This window comes from Mauremys reevesii, unplaced genomic scaffold (genome assembly GCF_016161935.1).
Source record: "Mauremys reevesii isolate NIE-2019 unplaced genomic scaffold, ASM1616193v1 Contig67, whole genome shotgun sequence".
Taxonomy (NCBI): domain Eukaryota; kingdom Metazoa; phylum Chordata; order Testudines; family Geoemydidae; genus Mauremys; species Mauremys reevesii.
Window position 1 is genome coordinate 336,126 of NW_024100881.1, and position 20,540 is coordinate 356,665.

At 48.9% G+C, this 20,540-nt stretch overlaps 1 long non-coding RNA gene across 1 annotated transcript; it reads right to left on the reverse strand.

Moving 5' to 3' along the window:
* Positions 1 to 11,871: 11,871 nt before the first annotated feature.
* On the reverse strand, positions 11,872 to 15,609 carry LOC120394573. The gene is made up of 4 exons (XR_005592344.1): positions 15,567 to 15,609; positions 14,839 to 14,888; positions 13,915 to 13,946; positions 11,872 to 11,966 (listed from the first exon to the last, which is right to left on the reverse strand). It is a non-coding gene; the product is annotated as an uncharacterized LOC120394573 (long non-coding RNA).
* Positions 15,610 to 20,540: the final 4,931 nt, after the last annotated feature.

Sequence of the window (20,540 nt, forward strand, 5' to 3'; positions counted from 1 at the left end):
CAAAAACTCTCACTTTGGAGATTACTGCATTGTGGTGGCTCCATCCAGAGTGATCCCCGGGGCTGTGGGTCAGGCTGAGCTGCTGGCACCCTTGGATGGCAGCTGGGCCCTGCTTGTAGCTCAGACAATGCTGCCCAGAAAGGGTCTGATGCAAAGCTCCTTGGTGTCTATGGAAAGACTCCACTGACCTCACGGGCCTTGGGATCAGGCCTCTGTGTAAGAGGGTCGGTTCTCTTGTGACAGAGAAATGGCTCCGGAGCTTTCACTTGGAGTGACCCCAACCCAGACTGGCTGGAGGAGCAGGAACAGGGAAAGTCTCCACCATGGGTGGGTGAAGGTGAGGTTGATGACAGGACCATGCACAGCACATAGCAGGATGTGAAGAAGAGGAACTCAATCCCTGCGTCCCCAGCAGAGCTTCCAACACAGCTCATATGTGAAGCAAGAACATGTGCATAAAGAGATGCTCCCGCTGCACATATCCTGCAGCTGCCTTATTCACACAGACCCTGAAAGGAGCAAACAGCTCCACACGGGGAAGAAATGATCAGGGCTCCTCTCTAGGCTAGTGATTTAACAGACACTTGAAGGAGTCATCTGCATAGAGCCTGTGATAGAGAGAGCTATTGATTGATAGATCGATATATTGATAGATGGCTATGTATGGGGATAGAGAGAGAGACACACACACACACACACAGAGCATGTATATGGGGATGTTTTTAAATACCATGCTTGATTTATCACGTGGTTAAGCAGAGAAACCAAGACTTCCTAAAACGATTAGTGAATTTGGGGCCCCAATTTAAGCCACCTTAAAGGGGCTGATTTCCAGCAGGTGGGGGCTCAGTGCAGTCTGTCTGTCACTCCTTAAGCTGTCTCACGCTGGGATCCCAAAATTACCGGCCATTTTGGACAGTGTGGCCAAAAGTGCTTGTGCCAATTGCGCATGTGCAGAATCTGTCTTTGAGACCAGCGGTAGGAATACGAGGGGCTGCGTCCCCACGACCCATTCTAGCTCTGGCCGTCGGGTGAGACTGCAATCAAGGGCAATCGGTGCGAGTTGTGATGGGGATTTTGTGATAAAGCTCCTCTGGCACAACCACACTGCGCAGACGCTGAGCGGCCAGTCCAGTTCTCAGCTGTCCCAGCATTCCCTGCAGGATGAACATTTGTCATTTCCTGCTGAGGCAATAGAGGCAGCTGTGTGAAAGCTGTGGGCACCCTGACATGTTCCCAAAGCAGATGGACTTGACGCAGCACCTGCCCATGAAACACACAGTCTTTGCCGCTATGGTACTTCATGGGGAAGTATCTCGTATCAGCTAAGGGGTAAATTATACCTCTCCAGTTACACCAATATAAGCAGTGGTGAGCTGCAGCCGGTTCGCACCGGATCACGCGAACCGGTTGTTAAATTTAGAAGCCCCCTTTAGAACCGGTTGTTCCAGGAGGAACAACTAGTTCCAAAAGGGCTTTTAAATTTAATAAAAGGTCTAGCAGCTCCCTGCCCTTCCCCCAGCCCCAGCTCACCTCACTCCGCCTCCTCTTCTAAACTCCTCCGGCTTCTCCTCCCCCTTCCCAGCTTCCCGCGAATCAGCTGTTCACGCGGGAAGCCTGGGGAGGGCTGAGAAGAAAGCAGAGGCTTCCAACAGGTGAGTTTGCGCTGGGGCTGGGGGGGCGGGGGCGCCAGCGGGTGGAGGGCTCCAGGCGCAGCGCTGCCCGGCGAGGTCGGGGCCGGACCTTGGTCCCTGGGGCAGGGCGGCTCGGCGCGGCTCCTGGCCCCCGGGGTCCAGCTGCGACCTCCCTGGGCAGGGCAGCGGCGTGGCTCCTGTTCGGCCCGGGGTCCGGGCCGGGCGGCGGTTGCTGCCCAGGGTCCGGTCCCGGGGTCCGGGCCGGGCGACGCGGTTGCTGCCCCAGGGTCCGGTCCCCGGGGTCCGGGCCGGGCGACGCGGTTGCTGGCCCGAGGTCTGGTCCCCGGGGCCCGGGCCGGGTGGCGCGGTTGCTGGCCCGGGGTCTGGTCCCCGGGGTCCGGTCCCCGGGATCTGGGCCGGGCGGCGCGGTTGTTGGCCGAGATCCGGTCCCCGGGGTCTGGGCCGTGGGGTCCGGGCCGGGCAGCGCGGTTGCTGGCCCGGGGTCCAGTCCCCGGGGTCCAGGCCGGGCGGTGCGGTTGCTGCGTGGCAGGGGGCAGACAGGGGACAGGGAAGTGGGGTGGATAGGGCATAGGTGGGGGGGGCCTGTCAAGGAACATGGGGGGGTTGGATGGGGCAGGAGTGCGGGGGGGCATGACCCCTCCTGGGATGAGGAGGAGGAGGGAACCGGTTGTTAGTATTTTGGCAGCTCATCACTGAATATAAGTTCCTGTGCATATTCATGTTCTGGTATAAGAGAGCCCTTTTCTGGTTTATTTTCTCTTGTTTTGAAAGCAATACAAACTATAAGATGTACTTTTTTAACAGTGAGGATAATTTACCATGGGAAAAACTTACCATGGGCTGTGGCGGCTTGCCCATCATCGGCAATTTTTAAATCAAGCGTGGATGTTTTTCTTAAAGAGATGCTCTAGTTCAAACAGGAATTATTTGAGGGCAATTCTCTAGCTTGTGTTATACAGGAGGTCAGACTAGATGATCACAGTGGTCCTTTTTGGTACTAGAATCTATGACTAAACCTGACAAAGACTGACCCCGTGGGAGTTATATCAGAAAAGCTATAGTTGTAAAATTCTCTGTGTATGGAGAAGCCCTTCCCATCAATGCTCTCCTTGTACATCCCCTGTCACTGGAGTATCTGAGCCTTTCGTAATCATTAATGGGTTTATCCTCAGACATTTCTGAAGCTCACCTCATTTCACAGATGGGGAAACTGAGGCACAGAGAAAGCCCAAGTGACTGAGCCCAGGACACACAGGAGTTCACAGGTGAGTGAGGGATTGAACCAAGGGCTCATGGTCCACTGCTCTAGCCACAAGATTGTACTTCCTCTCTGCTGCCCCCAGCCCTCCCAATGGCCTGGGTGACAATAACCAGAGTGGTAACTGCCTGGGAGCCAATGACTCTGAGCTTTTTCACCCAAAGAGGAGAGGAGCCTGAATGGGACTGGAAAATAGGGAAAACGTGAGAGACACAAGCTGGTAAATGTGCTGCAGATGGTTCAATTTATCTCACAGAAGGTCCCACCCTCTTTTGTTTCTGAGCTAGGTCCTGCTTCCCTTCTCCTGGCCCAAACCTCAGGGCAGCCTGGGCAGAATTAGCCCCATCTCTCCAGCCCTATGGATGGAGCCAGATGCTGCAGGACTAGAGAGCGACAGGCTGCTGCTCAGAAGAAGGAAGAGAGAGGATAGTCACTGCTGTGAGCTGGGGGCTCCTGCTCCTCAACTCTCTGCACACACAGCCCAGCTGCTCTGTGCAGCTGCAGAGGGAGGGAACCACAGGACGAGCTGACAGCACCCTGAGCATCTTCTCATGCCTAGCCTGAGCTAGCTCTCCCCGGCCTGACCTGAGCTAGCAGCCCAGCAGGGTGAGGGTGTATCACACGCTGAGATGTGGGATTAAATAAGATGCTCACACAATGTTATTTTTGTCCTCACACATTAACCTGCCTCCCCTCTCCCCCGCTTTAGTCTGTTCTCATGAGGTTTTCAGGGGAGTTTATTTAAAGGCCAGAAGGGACCAAGAAGCAGCAAAGAATCCTGTGGCACCTTATAGACTAACAGAGGTTTTGCAGCATGAGCTTTCATGGGTGAATACCCACTTCTTCGGATGCAAGAAGGGACCAATGGGACCATCTAGTCAGAACATCTGCATAGCCCAGGCCTGAGAGCCTCCCCCAGGGATCCCTGATTTGAGCTTCTAACTTCTAGCTGAGCTAGAGCCTGTCTGGTAGAAAGAGACGTCCCCTCTTGGTTTAACGACTCCAAGCCGGCTCCCATATCTAAACACTAAGGTGGCTGTGGCTGATCAGTGAAAGAGGGGACCAGGGGTAAGGGAGATGCTGGACTGGGACAGAGCAACTGGAGATGAGCCCTGAGGTTTAGCTGCAGCTGTGGGTCCTAATCTGACCTTCCCCAGAGTTAGGGGTGTGGACTTTAGGTTCTGGTTTGAGACAGCCCCAAAGGCTGGGTGTGGGGACTCTCTTTCTGAGACTAAAAGCACAATAGGTACCAGATACAATGATCCAGAGTCTGACTGAGGAGGGGAAGAAGATGCTTGATCTGGGGGAGCTGAGCCACCTAATGGTGAATGGGGAAGAGGGACCAGATGGAGCTGTTGATCTTGGCAGAGATTTCAGGAAGCTCAGTGGAGTGTGCAGATCCGGTGTGTACCCACGGCCTGCCATTGACAGGCTGACTGGGCAGCTAGGCAAGGCCACTGACAATCCTAGGTTACACTGTAACAAAGGATACTGGGAAGTTTAACACTCCAGTTAAGAATACAACCCACAGCAGATTGTCAGGGCAGGGACTGTGCTGTATGAAACCTACCTGTACAGCACCAGCCCACCAATGGTACTGAAGAAACAACACATTCGTAATGATGCCTGCAGCAGGGCCAGCTGAGAATTGTACATCAAGACCTTTCTCAATGGAAAATTAGATTTTGACTGAATGATTTTTTAAATTTTTCTTATTAATTTATTTGTGGAAGTCTGTGCTTTTTCTGAAGAGTTTTGATTTTTCATTGGAAAATGAAAAGCCCCCAAATATTTTGGCTTTTGAAAGTTTTCAACTGAAAAAAATTCGGTTTCCATTTGTCAAAACCAAATATTTCCCTCCCAATTTTCACATTTTCAATTTTTTGATGAAAAGTTCAATGAAATTTTCCACAGGGGGAAAAATAATCCATGTTCTGCCCTGCTCCAGAGTGCACCATTCTTAAGCCCTCACTGGTTGCAGGTGGAATCTGTCAATGTTCTGTTCTGCCCTGTGTCCACATGACTCCCTGGAATGTCCTAGAGGTTAATGTACATTAGCCTGAAGGCCTCTGTGATGAGTGTGGGGCTGTGGGTGCAGGCTATGCTGGAGCTCTAGGCATAACTAACAGTATGAAGCAAAGGTTGTGAACAGAAGTAAAGCTGGTCTTGGGAGAATAGTAACACACTGGGTATTGGCTAACCAAGTAAGCTCATTCCTGATGTGAGAGGATGGTACAGGGATACACAGAGTTTTCAAGAAACATCATAAATACAGACTTAAGAGATGGTACAAGAACACACTGACCGCTCCTAAGGATAAAGAGAGATGACAAGATAATTAGTGTATCTGTGTATCTGTAGTGTATCTGTAGCTCCTATAGGGCACTAGGACTGTGCTTTGTCGACAACAAATCTGGCCAAGCACCTTTGCCACTGAATTGAGCCTGGGGTCTTTCTTTGTTGTAACATTGAGGTTTCCTGTATCAACACACTGCACTGTCTGCTAGTGCAGATGACGTCGAAGCTCTGAGAACCGCAATACTAGCAGCATTACCAATGCTGCAGCACCAGCAGCACTTAGCAACACAAACTACAGTTGGTAATCGTACAATCATAGACATGTCAGGCTGGAAGGGACCTGAAGAAGTCATCAAGTCCAGCTCCCTGCACTGAGGCAGGATCAAGTAAACCTGGACCATCCCTGACAGGGGGTTTGTCCTACGTGTTCTTAATAATCTCTGATGAGGGGATTCCTCCATCTCCCCTTGGAAGCCTATTCCAGAGCTTAACTACCCTGATCATTAGAAAGTTTTTCCTACTATGGAACCTAAACCTCCCTTGCTGCAGATGAAGCCCATTACTTCTTGTCCTACGTTTAGAGGGCACTGAGAACAATTGAGCGCCATCCTCTCTATAACAGTCTTTAACAGATTTGAAGATGGTTACCAGGTTCCCCTTCGGTCTTTTTTTCTCAAGCCTTAGCAGGCTAAGTTTTTTTAAACTTTCTTCATAAGTCAAGTTTTCTAAAGCTTTGATCAATTTTGTTGTTGTTCTCTGGATTTTCTCTAATTTGTTCACATCCTGTTTAAATGCTGAGTTCAAAACCCTCCAAAGTGGGTCTCCCACAACCCAGGCAAATATTGAACCCTGGGGCAAAGGTTGGGAGGGGCCGGCACTTTTCAGAAGCTGCCCTGAATGAAACAACCTGAAACCTACTTTTCCAGTTTACTAACAAATTTCAAACACATCTCGAACTGTCTCAAATACCGGCTCTGATTTTTCAGTTTCCTGCCAGACCAAAACATCAATTATTTGCCCAGATCCACCTGCAAGTGACCTGCAATAACCCACATATGCAGCGACATTGCAGAAGCTTGTAAACCCACCACTGGCATCTTCAAAACACACCCATTGGAAATGGATGAAACCCCCAGAGACTGACCCTTGAGTGATCACTTGGCTCCGAGATGTGCCCTGTAGCCTCCAGGTGGGGGGTCACACCTCTGAAGACAGTGTGAGGTATGGGGGGTGCTATGCCACAAGGCTTCCAGCAGCTTCCCCTGGCCTCAGTCACTTGGGGGGTCCCAGCAGATCCCATGTGACATGAGTCAAGTATCAGAGGGGTAGCCGTGTTAGTCTGGTTCTGTAGAAGCAGCAAAGAATCCTGTGGCACCTTATAGACTAACAGACGTTTTGCAGCATGAGCTTTCGTGGCTGAATACCCACTTCTTCAGCTGCAACTCCCCCTCCCTGTTGCATCCGAAGAAGTGGGTATTCACCCACGAAAGCTGTTAGTCTATAAGGTGCCACAGGATTCTTTGCTGCTTCTATGTGACATGAGGGATCTCCTGCCACAGCTGCCCCCCCTCCCCCCATCAGCAGATCCCTGCTCTACCATGGGAGAAGCTGGGAAAGACAGGGGCTCTTATGTAAGATTACCTAGATTCCTGGAGCTCTGTCTGCTGGCAGCTCAGGGAGAGGCACACTGTCCCTGGGAGGGAGGGGGAGCCAAGGCAAACTCAGAGTCTGCCTGGCAACCAATAGGGAGTGAGAAGCCCCTCCCAAGGAGCTCAGGAAAGGAGAGAAGCCATTTTTGAGTCAGTCTGGAGCCAGCCAGGGCAAGGGCAGGACTGGTTATGTGGGGAGCTGGGAAGTCCCAGGCCTACATGCTGGGTTCCCCCCGAAAACTGGCTTCTAGGGACCTGAAAGCAAGATCCCTCAGCTTGGCTTGTCCTTCTCCGCTGATGATTCCCAGTGTAAGCAGAGTCAGGATGAGCTCTACCATGACATCTGATGGTGAATTGTGGCAAGTGTGGGGAAAAACTTCAGGGGCTGGTCTTGTTTGCATAGGCACACCCACCCTGCTTAGCATGAACCCACAGCTGCCCAAATGGCCACTTTGGCTGCTGTGGGATCCCCAGTTTCTCTGTTATTGGGGCAGGGAGAATAAAGTGTTGTTACCCTGATTATGTGAATCAAGGCCAGTGGAACTGTTTTATGACAGAGGGACTCACCATCAACTGAGTAGCACTCACTAGACAAGGGACATGGGTTCTAAAACCCAATGAATTGAGAGAGGTGGGGATTAGGTATGTGTACTTGAGAGATGGGTTTTTTTGGGGGGGAGGGGTGGCTACTTCTCCTTTCCACTGTAGAATAGCAGAGCTAATTTTGAGTTCCTTAAGAGTCTAATTACAGGCTGCTGTGCTGAATTCACATTGGGCAAATGGTGTACCAGCACTGGGGCTTCCCTACCACAAGCAGACATCACTAAGTGCTGAAATCATTAAAGAGCTAAAACAGCTGAGCTGAGCTCACTGCGTGCTGTGTTAACTAGTGGGGGAGCCAGAAGATCTATTGCTAAGTAGCTGGCAGAGTGGAGCAGTTTTTGGGTTGGTTGGCAAGGCCCATGGAACAGTGAGCAGCGCGGAGCTGAGCAGTTTGTGGGGCAGCTGGAGTGGCTCATGGACAGCTGGTGAACTGGAGTGGCTGGTATAGCAGAGCAGTTTGTGGTGAAGGCTGCAGCAGAACCTCGTGGAGAGGTGGGGCAGTCGGCCTTGGACCACGTAAGGTGCCCCTTAACACCCCGTGCACCTCCTCATGCCCCCATTTCCACCCAGGATGGGGGTGTAAAATTCTGCAGATAAACTTTTGAACTCTGGGACTGCACTGACCAGGGACAGAGACTTCTGGGTTGTTGGACTTTTGGATGATTTTTGGGTTGCTGGACTCAAGAGACTTTTGGGACTTTGGGGTGATCTTTTGGGTGGTTGGCCTTAAGATCCTGAGAGGAAAAAGATACTGCCAAATTTACTTGGGGGTGGGTCTTTTGCTCATAGTTTGTGTTATGAATCCTGTTTGTGGTGTTTCCACAGCATAATGCCACATTGTTTCCCTCCTTTATTAAAAGGATTTTGCTACACCCAGACTCTGTGCTAGAGGCACCCAGGGGTGGTATGTAATTGTCTTAGGTCTCTGGGTCAGGGCTCAAGCCAGTTTTGCATTGTGTTATTGAAACAAAACCCCTGGATACTGAACCTGGCCTTTGTTGCTGCCAACTCAGAGGGGCAGAGGGGTTACACCAGTTTGTAGAGTTTTGCTAGGAAACTTCCCCAGCCAGGCTGAGTTCACCCCTAGCTCCCTAGGTGAGACCAGTCACCACGTGGTCAGCTCTGCTCTGGCTGCTAGTTCAGGGCTGCTGCCTGTGTGTGTCTGGATGCTGGGCTAGGAGACTACAGTTTGGATGTTAGTATAGTTGTGTAACCTGCACCTTGAGCCCTGCACCCCTATTGGGTGAGAGGAAATCCTGGGACCAACGTAGCCTGACTCTTGCCTGAAGAGGATCCCTGCCAGCAGACATCAGCCCCTCTGCAATGACTGAGTCCAGAGTCATTTCTGAAGCTGAGGAGTTTGTGAGTGCACCATCACTGACTCTGTTCACCAGGACTCTCCCCTAATAAGAGTTTCCCAAGTCGCTGCAGGTTGCTCCGGCCCATCCCCCGAGCTTGCCGCACCCAGGGCTGGAGGGTTCAGCAGGGCCCCGCCAGGCTCCAGCAAGTCTCCAGCCCACAGAGCAAAGGGCGACATAGCCCCTGACTGTTTGCTCCCCTGTTTGTTGATGTCACTGCACCCTGAAATGCAAATATGGGGGTTGCGCTGGCATTGCTCAGCCACGACCAGATGCCCGAGTGAGCGTGGGGAAGAGACGGGCTCTACCTGCTGAGGTGCCAGCGCTAGAGAGACACTAGGCAAAATTCTCACCTTTGTGAGCCAGCCTGGAGTCCAGCTGGCCCAGGTACTGTGGGGGCCCGGGTTTGTTGGGTGTTTCTGGTTTTTATCAAACTGACAAGGCTGGTGAGGTCAAACCTTCTGTTGGACCAACTTCTGCTGGTGAGAGAGACACTTTTCAGCTACACAGCTCTGCTATCCTGGGACCTACACAGCTATAACTATTTTTATTTTTGTGCTAAGGGATGCTGGGGTAGTGAGGGCCTGAAGAGGAAAGAGCCAGTGGCCACCACTGTCAAAGGAAAGGCTGGCTAGCAACAGAGGTGGGATTCAGACCCACCCATGTCTAATACAAAGGATCAGCCTTTAACTCCTCAGACACCATCTTATCTACTGGAGCATCTTTCCTGTGAGCTGTCATTTTGTCAGCTGAGACTAGGCACCCAAGTGAATGTAGAGAAGGAAACACAGGGCTGGCCTGCAGGGATACCAAGCCCATAGCCACATCATGCAAGATCGCTGAGAGGTTAAGGCCCTAGACTACTAATCTATTGTGTGTTGCTGTCCCCGTTGGTTGTGGGCTGTCACTTCTTTTTGTGGAGGCAGCTGCTGGGTCACTCTTCTGCACCCCTTCACCCAACAAAGCCGTAAGGTCACCAAAAGAAGACCCACAAATTGGGTGCCACAGCACTTCCTACACCAGGTAGGACTCAAACCCAGTTTAAAATAATGAGAATCAAGCATGAAACCTCTACACCACTGGTCTCTTTGCAGACTGCCTCTGCTATGTCTTCTCTACCTTGGCTTGGGGACCTGGCCTTGCCTGACCAAGGCACAGCTGGGGGAAAGGGGCCCTTTTGGCTGATAAAGTGACCAAGCAGTTAGCATGCTGGATTTCCAATCTGTTGTGCTCTGTGTGCCTGGGTTCAAGGGGTACCAAGAGCATCACAGTGGATCACAAATTGAATGTGAGTCAACAATGTGACGCAGTCACAAAAAATGCTACTGTCATTCTGGGAAGTATTAACAAGAGTGTGGTATGTGAGGTTGTTGTCCCACCTTCTCCTTGAAACTGGACTGTGTCCAATTTGGGGTGTCAGTGCTGTTTTAATTTTTTTGGTGTTGCAATAATGTTATTTCTTCTTTACATTGGCTTGTTTAGTTTGTGGTTGTCTTTTGGGTGCTGCCCATGCTGCTTTGTTATTGTAGAGTCAGACATTGGGCCTGTGCACACACTGGTTTGTTTTCATTTCCATGTCTGAGTTTAGATTTGTGCTGGTTGTTAACGCCTTTATGAAGCACAGAAATATTATTTGCCCTGGCTTTAGAGGGGCAGGAGGGGACTTACCAAAGCTCACACAGAGTCAGTGGAACAGCTGGGAATGGAACCCAGGAACCCCCCAAGCACTGGGTGTTAGCACCAAATTCCTTCTTCCCACCCTATACAGTGGGAAGTCTCATGTCTTGTCAGTGCACAGAACTTACACCATTGGGCATAGAAGCAAAACATAATTAGAGGCTGGAATCTGTCTGGATTAGGGTGCAGCAGTAGTTATACCATAGTGAGGGTTGTGTTAAAGACATTCATGTTTTGACAGTAGAAAGAGCGGTGAATATTGTGTGTTTTGAGTGAGTTTTAATGAAACAAAACTTGGGTTAAAATCTTTAGTCAGTGATGGACTGTTTGATATATAGATTGTACAATTTGTACTTCTGGAAAGTTTATGGTATGCTGTTGAAAAATGAGTGTTTTAGTGATTTCCCCCCCCCCACACTTTTTGATATATTCTTCCAGCAGAAAGATCCAATCACAGATATGTCCCACATTTGAATACATTTCTTCTATAATCAGAATCCCAAGAGTACCAATTTAGGTCAATGCATGGCATATAAAAAGTATTTAAAAACTGGACATCAATCTAGAATTCCTGCCAAATATCAGCTCAAAACCATATACCAAAGCCAAATACTGACATGATGTTCTCTTGCCTCCACATGGCTGCACTCTCTGGAGGCGGCTAAGAAATAGTTTCACAAACTCATAGCTTGTGACTAATACTTTTTGTTTGTTGCTTATATTTCATCACACCCCTACAAACCTGCATGACATTAAACAGACCTTCAAATTCAAAGGTGACCCTGAAGCTGTTGTCAGTTCTCATTATTTCACAGCACATCTCATAATATTCCCTGTTTTTCTTGAAGTCCAACTGCTGATGTACTGGGATTGTGAGAGTATCTTGGGTTTTGTTGAAATCAGTAAGTTTCTAGCCCTTCTGGTTGTGAAGAACACCTGGAAAACCTGACCTCCAGAAAGTCAAACACCAGAAGTCAAATAGAAGTAAGCAATATGCAAAATTTAAGAATTCATGAGATTTTTTTTAAGCAATCTTTGGATTTTGGGGGAGCTGCCTCATGATTTTTGTACACTTTGGGTTGGCAATGGAATCTCTGAACAGAGCTGAGAGGACTTGGGAGCTGAGCTGTCAATATAAAGAGTCAGAGGGTAGGAATACAGAGTTTGGGCATTTCCCCCCCATTTTATTCAGAAGAAACTTTTTTTTCCAAAAGGAAAACAGGCAGCATTTGCCCTAAGAATATTCCAGTGTCCTACAGCACTTTGGGCACTGTACATTGTCCTGCTGTGGCCCCAGAGAAGGTCCCCCACTTCCTTGCTGCACGGCCCCTACAGTTGCCGAGGTTCTGCGATGTGACTGCGCACTGACGAGTCCTGCATTTCAGCAAGTGGAGCATTAATGACATCTGTCCTGCTGCAGAGCGATGGTCGCATATGTTGGTGTCTCTTCTCTCTTTGGCCATGGATGCTTTAAGATAAACCACAGTAATGTTACTTTTCTGCTAACCCAGCCTAAAGCCAGAGAAATGAAGCCAGAAAATGTCTGTCTGACAGCACTGCTGTACGTACATCAGGGGCGCTTCTAATGGGCATCTAGGCTGGGAAACACCACTGACCCCACTTCCTACATAAGCACTTGTGAGGCAGCCAGCTCAGATTTCCCCCTCCCCAGCCTTGGTCTGGCCCTTTTCTTCTCCCCAGACAGCTGGGCTTTGCCCTAACACCTGCCAGCTGGGCAGAGGAGCCCTTCTCCCTCTCTCCATGCCAGCTGACCCGTCCAGGTAGTGCCAGGTTCTCCCTGAGATGGGGTGTTATTATAGACTCAGACTTTAAAGTCAGAAGGGACCATCATGGTCAAATGGGAACCTATGTATATAATTTTGATAGGGTTAAACCAGCTTCTGAATTCACATGCGTCATAAATATCTCTGTAAGTAATACCCTGTTCAACAATCATTTACTAAAAGCTCTAAGGGAGAAATTGGCATTTGTTAGAATAAGAACAACCAAAGTAATACTAGCAAAATCTCCAGAAAGTGAATGAGACTCCATCTCTCTGAGACCACATGAGTTCTTTGCCCCAAATTTTCAGGACAAGATCTACACAGTGATGAGACATGGTTATCAAATTTCATATCCACTAGAATAGTGTGTGTGTGTGTGTGTGTGTGTGTAAAAAGCAAACTCATAATGGGATGCTAACTTCAACCTTAACTCTGAGGAGACCAGCTATGCATCCATGATAGCAGAGCACACCTCTCTTTGTGACACTGCTTTAAACGCTCAATAAAATGTTACATAATAATAATAATAATTAATAAATAGGATAGAACTTCCGTGACCCAAACTCCTCCCAGGGATCGTTAGAGGAGGAGAAATAAAAATTCGAGGTTATTGTTCATTGACAATATCAGCTGGAGTGTGGACAAATAATTATCACAAGGAAGCAACTGGTGGAAGGAAGTTCTGTGTTAGCAGCTTTCCCTGCAACTACCATGATACCCATGACGTGTGCACCACCGCACAGCCGCCTCTAGCAGTGTGAGACTGTGTACACCCCACTGACATCTACATCATGGGGGAGGGATAGCTCAGTGGTTTGAGCATTGGCCTGCTAAACCCAGGGCTGTGAGTTCAATCCTTGAGGGGGCCATTTGGGGGAACTGGGGTAAAAATCTGGGGATTGGTCCTGCTTTGAGCAGGCGGTTGGACTAGATGACTTCCTGAGGTCCCTTCCAACCCTAATATTCTATGATACATTGCATGCAAACCCATGGGGGGATATCCTGCCCTGCCCCACTGAAGTCAATGGGAAACTCCCAGGATTTCACCCCTTGTCTGTCTTCCTTCACCTTTGTAGAGCTGTGGTGGGGAGGGTTACCAGTAAGTGGTTCTGGGAAGTTACTAATAGGATCTGTCTCACAAGAGCCAATTCCCATTCAGGTAACATTTCAAAGGTTTTCAATCTTTCTCCCCCCCTGCAATGGGATTGGAATGTCCAGTTCCCAGGAGTTTTAATGGGGACTTTTAACCTTGAAATCTCTGACTTGGTTATTTGTCTGACTGCAGAGGCTGGTGGGGGAAGCCTCTCTTTAGCTGGATAGATTTTCAGGCCGTGGAGGTTTCTCCCCTATCGCTGTGGTGCAGAGTTTGGGAAGGATGTTTTCCTCTTGCCTGGATGTGTGTCTTTGTGTCTGTGGAGGACAGGGCCTGAATGGCCAGGCCATCAGCACTTATGGGAAACAGCTACCTGCTCCTGGGTGGAGATCTGGGACACCAGCAGTGAGACCGGGGTAACAGACACAACCTGAATCCTGGGAATCCTGAGTAAATCCATGTCCCAAGCCCAGGGGTCACTGCTGAGGTGGAACAGGCAAACAAATCACATTTTGTCATTAATAAAAGCTGCGACTCACCCTGGAGCTTTCCAGCCAATTCACGGAGGCATCTGGGGAGAGAATGACAGTTACACATTGTCACGTGGCTATAAATGCCCTTAAGGAAGGCACCTCGCTGAGCATGAATTATAACCCCCCCCGGCTCCTACCTCTCCCCCAGCCAGGGCAGGGCTCCCCCATGGGCAGCACTGAGCACAATGGAACCTGATCCTGATCAAGATCGCTAGGGGATACCGTAGGAGAAGGATTTAATACGGCTTTGGAACATGTTCAGTGGAAACTGTCTGTCTGGGTTTCCACAGAGCTATTTTGTCACAAACAGAGGTGGCTCTTGGCACAAAATGTCACGATTTTGTTCAAAAAATGAGTGCCTCATGCTCATATTCTCCTCTACAGGCTGGACTGGCTGGCTGGGCTTCATCTCCCATGATTCACTGCAACTAGGGACTCCCATGATGTACCACTTCCATCACCAAGAGGGGAGAAAGTGGGGCAGAAAGTGGGAGAGTCAGCGAGCCTGGCTCAAAGAAAAGACCAGGAGCATGAGGCACCTAAACTATACCTATGAGGCACTCTTGCACCCAGCTCCCAGTGAAGGGGTGGAACATTTTTAAATGAGAGCTTTCCCCGGGATGTGACCTTTCCATGAAGGAAGGGAAGTGGTAATACTTTGCCTCAGTCCCCTAAACCATGGCAATGCAGGACTGGGGATTACAGGCAAAGGATGGGACCAAGGAACCTCAGGAACTCATATGCACAAGACCTGGGACCAGAAGAGCTTTTTTCTCCTCCTTCACTTTGATTACAGACATATTGTTGTAACTCTTGGCCAGACAGTGGGATCTGTCCATCCCCCACCAATTAACACTTATTCCCAGCCCCACATTTCTCCCTCATGTGCAGGTGACCCCGGTAACCCCAATACTCTCCAAAAGCTCTTACATTCAATATGATCTTCAGCAGAGTTGCTGGTGTCACGCTGGACTTGTTCCCTGTGGGGAGAAATAAGGTCAGGGGGTATCAGTGATGCCCTGTGCTCTCTCTCTGTCACCTTGGTGACACTGAGTCTGTTTTCAGAGATCCATCTGTGAGTAGATTTCCTCCCGTGGCTGGTTTTCCTACTAGGAACTTACATCTCCATTCAGCTCACACTCAGTGGAAAGGCAGCAAACTCAACTTCTAGATAATCAGGGAAGGTAGCGACATCACCATGGAGGGAGGGAGAGTCTAATGGAGGGAGAGTCTAATAAAGATGAGACTTGAACATCCTGTTCTACTTCAGCAAAATGGCCAAGAAACCAACCACTAGGCGAGCATGGAGTTAAGATTCGGGGGAGGGGGAGGGGAGGGAGACCGAAAATCCATGACAATATAGGATAGAAGTTGAAGAGAACACAGTCATTTTCACAAAGTTAAAACTGGGTGTCATTTTTCAACAGGAATGGGCTACTGCCAGTCACCATCAAGCCCCCGCTCACTGGGGCAGACTGCAGTGTAAAAGCCACTCATCCTAGGCAAGGGAGGTTTGGACCTGCCACTTCTACCTATAGCAGAGCTGCCCCTCTGTAGCCCTAGTACCCTCTAGTGGGCCCTTCCTTCGGCCTGCAGCCTGGGTTTCTACTAGGCCGGAGCTCCCCAACCCTCCCCCAGCACTGCTCCACCCTCGGTACCTTCCTCAGCTCCACAGGCAGCCTGGTCCCTCCCTCTCCAAAGGCTAGAGAGAGAGTGTCTGGCCTCTGGCCCCAGCCTTCTTATAGGGCCAGCTGCGGCTTGATTGGGGCATGGCCCAGCTGTTGCTGCTTCCCCAATCAGCTTAGTAGCTGCTTTCCCCCAGCCCCAGCCCTCCCCAGGGCTGCTTTTAACTCCTTTCGGGCAGGAGTGGGGTAACCACCCCGCTACACTCCCCGAATGGGGGCTCCCAGGCTGCCCATGCAGTCCTAGCCAATGGAGTTACCACTTCATGTTACCCACTGCAGCTAGATGGACTGGAGACCCTTGGTTCCCAGCCAGTCCTGGCCACTCCCAGCCCCACCCCAGAAAAACAGACCTGGTTCTGGGGAACAGGCTGGGTTGGTTGATGCTGCTTTGTGGACAAGTAGCCCCGATACCCCCTGAGTGTAAAATGGGGTCACTTTCATTCTTTCAAACACCTCAGGGTAATTTTCAAACAGGCGCACTCTGCTGCCGATGAATTCAATGGGAACACGCCACTTTGGCAAGCCCCTTCCTTAAAGTGTCTCCTCCTAATCCCCAGATCCCATCCCAACCAGGGAATCCAACCTTCCCTGGCCTTTTCAAAAATTCCTCCAGAACAGACTGACACCCCTGCATCAGGAGAGCTGAGCTACCCAGCTGCAGGCCCTTTTGTAAGGCAGAGAGAAGGGACTCAGAAAGAAAATGAGATGGGAGAGGGAATAATCTCCTCCTACCTTTGTTCCCTTGGTAGAGACACAACTGGAAGCAGTAAGACAATGTGATCAGAGATGTGGCCATGTTTCCTCGTGGGGGGAGAGAGAGAGAGAGAGATGGAAAATGAGTGACATGGCCCAATTTCATCATCGTATTGACACGGAGCCCCATCCCCATGGCCCAGCCCAGCGCTCTCCTCCACCAGCCCCACTGACTGCCCCTGGGAGGGGTGTGGCCAAGTCTGATGACTTAAGGATCAGTCTCTTGGCATTTGATGTTCTACATAAAGCCCCCAGTCTGAGGGTTGGGGGTTCAGTTAGAATCTCGGCTTTCATTTAAAAAAAAAGGTAATATTATAACCATCATGTTTGGGGAGAAAGGCCTGAAAATGTGACCCAAGGCCCACAAAGATCAAATCCCCCAGGCAAATACAAAGACCCCACACTGGGGACTTGTTGGAAATCCCATGAGTTTTAAGCCAATCTCAAGATTGTTGGGGTGACTCGAGTGCTGTGAAAGCTTGGGGCTGGGGACGCTGTGTGAGGAAAGGTTGGCAGGGCAGAGCTGTGTCCAGAGCTCTATTTCCAGAGTTGTTAGGGCCTCAGTCAGGAAAGCACTTACACCCGGGCACTGGCGTAAGGGCCTTTCCTGACTAGTGGATGCCTTTCTGAACTGCAGCCTTAGTGATCTGTATGTTGATATTCCAGCCGTACACACTCCCCTGGCTGAGTCCTAGATTGTGAGCAGGGACGGTCCCCTTCATTACTGATCTGTGCAGCAGCTGGCGCAGTGGAGTCCTGATCCCTGATTGGGGCTCCAGGGTGCTACAGTAATATACAGTGTGATGTTGCACTCTATATGATTTTATGAAAATATGCTAATGAGTGTGAATATAATGTAACTGGAATATGCTTTATGCAAAAGGTCTCTTGTAAGGTATCATTACAAAGCTTATAATCTACTGAGTGTGGTCATCCTATTTGTATGTATGTATCATTCTTGTATCTGAAACTAGAAATATGAAATATAACTCTGAGGTCCTATTGTAATTATGCAAAGTGTGGGCCATTAATGGTGGTTTGGAATCTGGATGACTCCCATTAATCAGGACAATTGACTGCAGATGGCTCTGTTTTATCTGTAAGTCTTCCTGTATACGTGTGTGCTGACAAGTGGGTAATGAAGTCTTGCAGTGACATGTGATCATGTCACCTGAACTGGATTCCATCTTTAACCTGGTGTCTTTCCATTGAGAAGGAGGGGCTGGGAACCCAGAGGGACAAAGGATTCGCGCCTTGTGCAAAAGCTATATAAGGGGGTGGAACAGAACAAAGGTGGCTGCAGTCATGAGAAATCCCCTAGCTACCACCTGAGCTGGAACAAGAACTGTACCAGGGAAGGATTGGGCCCACACTAGGAAGGCATCCTGTCCGTGAAAGAAACTTATTGAAACATCTCTGAGGGTGAGATTTTATCTGTATTCAGTTTTCATACTGTATTAGGCTTAGACCTGCATGTTTTATTTTATTTTACTTGGTAATTCACTTTGTTCTGTTATTACTTGGAACCATTTAAATCCTTTTTGTATTTAATAAAATCACTTTTTACTTATTAATTAAACCAGAGTATGTATTAATATCCGGGGGGCAGGGAACATCTGTGCATCTCTCTCTATCAGTGTCATAGAGGGCAAACAATTTATAAAATGGATTTATTTGGGGTTTGGATCCCATTGGGAGTTGGGTATCTGAGTGCTGGAGACAGGAGCACTTTAGCTGTTTTCAGTTAAACCTGCAGCTTTTAGGGGACGTGGTTCAGACCTGGGTCTGTGTTTGTTGCAAGCTAGCATGTCTGGCACAACCAGGCAGGGCTCTGAAGTCCCAAGCTGGCAGGGAAAACGGGCTTAGAGGGATTCTCAGCACATCAAGTGGCAGCTATCAAGGGGGTTTCTGTGACCCAACCCGTCACATACAGCACCTAACACAGTGGAGCTCTGAGATCTGACTGGGGCTCCAGGGTGCTACTGTAATACAAATAATCACAATGATAATCCCTTTCATCATCCCTTTGATCTTTTTCCCCAGCCAGCCTCCCAAAAATGAATGATTCATTTCACTTTGTCTTTGATCATCTCTCTCCCCCTATCTCAGACACATTGGGAACAGGGGATCTAACAGGTCATCTCTGCTATATCTGTTTACATTCGATAGCATGGTTTGGCCTCACTCTCATACCCACCTTTCTTTCCCAGCAGATAAAGCACCACAGTCAGAACCAGGACAGCAGGGATTGTAATTCCCAACAGGAGCTTTAGATGCGACCCTAGGAAAGAACCTTGATGTGAATGGCCTCTCCAAGCAGCCACCGGCAAGTCCCTACTGGCTGGAGCTGGCTGAGTCCCGTGGTAAGTGACCCCTAATGTCCTCATGAACATACCCGCGGAGCTCACTCCGTGTTTATCTGCCAGACAATGTTATTGGCTGTTCTTTGTGAGTAAAGTTTGTTGAAGTTTTTCGACATTTTTTTTGCCAACTTTTGTTTTTTAATCCAAACACAGTTTAACTGAGATCAAAATCTTTCTCCAAAACAATTCATATGCAAGGACCTTCTTAGTCTTTCCACAAAAATAATTTTGAAATGAAAGAAAATGTTTTGTTTTGTTTTGAATTGACAGTTTTGTCTCATTTTGTTTTTCAAAATCCAGAAATGGAAGGAAAATGTCCATTAGCTTTGAAACTAAACAAAGTGAAACTCTCTTTGTTTCTAACTGACAGTTGTGTCTCATTTTGGTTCTGAAAACCCTCCAAAAAGGAAACTGTCAAGCCAAAATGAGGCCAAATGAAAATTTTTTGTTGAGTTTCATGAATATTTTTTCATCAAAACACTGACATTTTCCATAACAAGTTTTGAATGAAATAGTTTTCTTCACAATTTTTTGTGGCAATAACCCTGGATTTCCCCCCAGCTCTAAGGGCGAGCTCCTCAAGGCAGGAAACATCTGTATGGGAACTGCCCTGCTTCAGGGAAGTATCACGATTCGGGGCAGCACCCAGGTACAAACTTAACTTCAAACAGCTATTTTAGTTCCAGCAATGGGACTGTAGCAGGAGCCTAAAGTTAAGCACATACATAGGTGCTGTCCTGGATAGGGTTGGACTGGAGCACATGTTGGAGAGCTTTCCTGAGTGAGGGCCAGAGATCTGTACAGCATGCAGAGCTGTGTGCAGAGCTGGTCTACAAATAGTGGAAGAGTTTTCCATCAGAAAATGCTGTTTCTTCAAAATCAAAACCTTTCGACCAGGCTCTTCAGTCTTTCGGAATCAAAATGTTGCTGAATTTCTGTTTCTTGCAAGATCTGAAATATTGACTTTTCATCCCAATTCAGGACAGAAATTGTGTGTTCCCAGGAGCTTTTGAGGCGCAGATAAAATTAATATTGCTCTGACAAGAGTGATTAGGTGATGCTCTCATACAAAGTCTGAAACCATCTTTTCCTTGCCATGCAAGCTCTGCATGCAGCCTTTGAAGGCATACTGTTTGGGTATTGGTTTGTTGATGCAGACACTTTGGGGGCAGCTGGGGCAAACAGCCAGTTTTGGACTCTGCTAAAGTCATTTCCTGGGACACTGGTGCTTCCTAAGAACTGGGCATTGTTCTGGGCTGGGCTGAGATTCCTGAAAGAGGGGTTTGCCCAAATGCTGTTTGTGACATCTCTGTTCCAGGACTGGAGCACTGAGTGTAAATAACTAATAACACAGAGAGAAAGAACTTGTGAGCCCAGGTGTGATGATGTGTCTGGTGCCTCCTGCCAGAACAACAACAAACACAGTGAGTGCAGAGGGAGGAAATAATTTACTAACTGCCAGTTTAACAGAGGGGGACAGTGAACTCCAGATGAAACTCCTGCCCATCAGAAGGGTTTGGGAGTCCCCCATTGACAGAGCCATTTTCCTGCTCTGCAAAGATGCAGCCCAGATCAGCAATGCTGGTTAAAGCCTGGGAGAGCTGTAGGGAGACAGAGTGCTGCGTTGGACCCTGTTGTTTCGTTGTGTGTCTCCTCTGCATCCACTGTTGCGGTGATCACACTCAGACTGGGGGTTGCCAGCCCAGGACCCATCATTACCTAAATACAGTCCCCAGAATAAAGAAATGCTTCAGAAGCATTTACCTTGTGGGGAGGAACCCCCAACACCGCCACTGCTGGAGTCATCACCTAGGCAACAAATACACAAGAG